The sequence below is a fragment of the Capsicum annuum genome, chromosome 7, assembly GCF_002878395.1.
Source record: "Capsicum annuum cultivar UCD-10X-F1 chromosome 7, UCD10Xv1.1, whole genome shotgun sequence".
Lineage (NCBI taxonomy): Eukaryota > Viridiplantae > Streptophyta > Magnoliopsida > Solanales > Solanaceae > Capsicum > Capsicum annuum.
Window position 1 is genome coordinate 90,339,909 of NC_061117.1, and position 3,807 is coordinate 90,343,715.

At 36.4% G+C, this 3,807-nt stretch overlaps 1 long non-coding RNA gene across 1 annotated transcript in view; it reads left to right on the plus strand.

The window, feature by feature from the left end:
• The window catches only part of LOC124885591, a 4,908-nt gene extending 2,491 nt beyond the window's left edge, over nt 1–2,417 (plus strand). Inside the window, exon 2 of the long non-coding RNA XR_007042827.1 lies at nt 2,106–2,417. This is a non-coding gene — a long non-coding RNA (uncharacterized LOC124885591). The remainder of the gene's footprint in view (nt 1–2,105) is intronic.
• The last annotated feature ends 1,390 nt before the right edge of the window (nt 2,418–3,807 follow it).

Here is a 3,807-nt window from a genome sequence, read left to right on the forward strand (position 1 = left end):
ATGAAACAAAATATTGAGGTGCTTGCTTGACTTATTTTAAGCTAGTATGTGAATCACCTACTTTGACCTTTTGACCAACTTAAAAACTAAGTAGGTGAATCACCTATTAAGGATCCCTTGACCAGCTTATTGGGCCAAATACACTACCACCTACTTAAGTTAATTCTGGCCCAAATTAAATAAGAGAAAAGGAGGAGAATGGGCAGCCAAGGCCCAATAGTTTTTAATCCACAAAGGCCCAATATAAGGGGAAAGTAGGTGCATCACCTACTTGATAAATTATGGCCAAAAAATGACCAAGAAATTCGGCCAAGAGTAGCTCTTTTTAAAGGAATTAAAACCGGCCCTTATAGCTCATTTTAACTAACCAAAAAAAAAAACATCTTTCAAGATTTTCTCTCTTGTTCTCTCTTAGATAGCAGCAACCCTAAAATTCCACTAGGGTTCTTTGGAAACCTTCCTTCCAAGTTAAAGGTAAGTGAACACAAATCATGAGCACATCTTAAGAATACTATAAGAATTATGTTCTCCATGATTAAACTAGAAGATATCCCTTTTTAAGTTTGGCAGTCCCTTTATCCTTGATTATTAAGAGATTTTTCTCTTCACTTTTGGTTTGTGAGTAAAGGGATCAAGCTATTGATACATTAAGGGAATAAACTACCATCGAAATTAAGGTATGGCTACTGTCCATTTTTTCCTTTTTCCTATATACGTGTGTTGGTTGAGGATTGTGTATATGTTGTTGTTAAGAACTCAAGGTATGGTGAGTTCAATTTCTGGTTGCCATATTAAGGGGTATTTGGGGCTATTTTGGATCTGTTTTATGTATGTATGTTGGGGGCTTCTTGGTTGACATTGGGGGAATGGTGTGAATAATTTCCATTGAAAGGTAGAAGAAGAGTATAATGGTACACCACCAAATTGAATGTCACATAAGTTTACTGCCCACATCACTTGATATACTGTTTTGAGAGTACAATAATGATGAAACTGTTAAGGGGATCTTATAAAAAGTTACATCATGTGTGAATGTAATTGGAGAGGAACGAGGTTAAGAGAACACCCTTGGATTAGTTGATTGTGGATTACTGCCCGGTTACTATTTTAGTAAGTTTAAATGGCGTGAATATGTTAATTAGCTACTAATACTAGTCTTATGCTATTGTAGATTAGTAATCTAAAAAGAAAGATGTTAAGTGAAAGTGTGATCAGTTGTGCAGCAAGGTATGTATGGTTCATCGATCCTACTCTTTGGCATAAATCTAACTCCTTTGTTACAAAGTAAGCTTCCTAAGCATTCTTCCTTTCAAGTTATACATAACTACAGCGTACAACCCCCAAGGTGGTTAACAACCTTATTCTAACTTGTCAAGTTGTTAAAGTACCTAAGGATGTGTTTGTTACTAGATCTGTCCATTTCCTTTCAAAATACTAGTATTATATGGATGCTTTCAGAAATAATCCTTACGAGTTGTTCTCTTAGTTAACATGACCCATGATGTTAGCTAAGCTCCTATGTGTTATATTTCTATTATTGTTGTATTCGACCTCATTGCTACTGCATCTAGTGCATATTTGCAAACCTTTTGCTACTGGTCCAAAGTTCCAAATCTAATACATGACCACCAAAACAACTTTAAAGATGAAAAGAATGATCTGAAGTGAGTCTATATCTTTTGGGTGGTATCCCAGATGTGGAAGAAACACCATGGGTCGATCCCAATATTACGGGTGGTATCCCAGGGGCAAAAGGAAAGCCTAGCATGGGTCGATCTCAATTTGTATACTTATGAGGAACGTATCCCAGGGGTTAAAATGCCTAGCATGGGTCATCCTCTTTTACCAGTGATCAGCTGGTCATTTGTATTATGCCTTATAATCTTATAAGGTAAAGAAGAATAAAGCAAAGTAAAGGATGCAATGTACATGATCCCATAAGCATAAGCAAAGTTGGTATTCTATCCTTATCTTTATAGTTATTATATATTGATAACTAATTTTATTGAGATCTTGTCTTATTTATAGTCATTTCATGTCGTACATACTCAGTACACTCTTTGTATTGACACCCTTCGTGGGGGACACTATGTTTCATGTCGCAGGTACAGGTACTCTAGCTAGTAGACCACCCCAGTAGGAGCACAGGATATCCAGATGCTATTGGTGAGCTCCAAGTTGATTCGGAGCTTTTCGAGCCTATTATATATTTTGGTATTGTGTAGTAGTTATGAGCAAGGTGGGGGTTTGTCCCGACCTTAACTAAGTATCCAGGTGTCTTTTAGATGCTTTGCAGACTATGTGAAAAGTGTGGTAGTATCGTGTTCTTTTAACGTTGTGGACCCAACGGCAAAGTCTTGTATATGTAGGTTTGGACTTACTTACGTGGTTTGTTTTATCAATGCATCTTATCCATACTAGCAGAAGCTTTGAATGCCATAATTATATGCATGAAAAGTACATGGTTAAGAGTTGATTCTCCCAAAATGGGTGCCTGTCCGCCTCAACAGAATTTGAGCCGTGACACTCATACACTTTTGTACATGTGCACGATGATTGTGTGGCTAGTAGCCTATTGAGCATGAGTGGTAGCATATCTATTTGTGAGTCTATTGATTCTTTACCTCTTGTTGATGATGCACTTGTTATGAGTGTGGATACACTAGTTGATCCTATTGATGACCGAATTGACTCTTCTTATAAGATCAAGTTAAGTCCACCTAGTGTTGAAGCCATTGTGTTGAATGATAATACATCATCTATTGATTCTTTGCCCCTTGATGATGATATACATATTGTGAATGTGGATACACTAGTTGATCCTATTAATGACCGAATTGACTCTTCTTGTAAGATCAATTTATGTCCACCTAGTGTTGAAGCTAATGTGTTGAATGATAGTACATCATCTTATGGGAATTGTGTTGATCAACTTATGTATGAAATTTGTCCACCACTTGAGGATGTATGTGATATGTTTAATGGATCTCAAGTGAGTGATAATGTTGAAAATATTGATCAAATAAATAGGAGTAACCCCTTTAACATAACCTTTAGTAAATGTTCTACTCTCGGTTTTGCTCATAGGGATAATCATGTGCTTGAAATATCTTTGATGCTTGATAACGATCTTTTAGAGAATGGATTTGCATATTCTATATCCTCTTCATGGATAGATCCTTCTCTCTTTAAGGAAATATCTTGTTTGAAGATGATGAGTTCACTCCTAATGAACCTAGTGGTGAGAATAAAGTTAAAGGTATAGCTTGTCTTGAAAGCTATAGCCTATATGCCAACCCACTATGGTATGACAACATTCCTCCTAAAGATGGAAATCTCTTCTTGGAAAATGAGAGTACTCTTAAGAGAAGGGAATGTGAGGTCTTGAAAAGGAATGATCAGTTGGGTGATGATAATTTAGACTTGCTTGAATTCTTAAGAAACCCAATAAGTGATTGTTTCTTGAAAATTGATTGTGGTTATGATCCTTTGTATGAAACCCCACCCATGTTTGATAATTATGAGGATGAATTACTTGCTTCTTGTGAAGACAAGTAATAATTTCTTTGACTTTGGTGGTGGTATGTGTATACTTGAGGGTACTTTTATAGTAAGGGAAGGTGTCCATTGCTTTGAAATTACTTCTTCTTCTACTACGTGTGATCTTATTGTTGAGAGTACTTATGGCGATGATGTTGAAACTAGTGGTGAGTACACAAATGAAGATACCTTAGTAGAAGTTGACTTGAGTGATACCTTTCTTTACTCTCGACTTGCTTTTGATGACATGTATGCCACTGTAAAGAG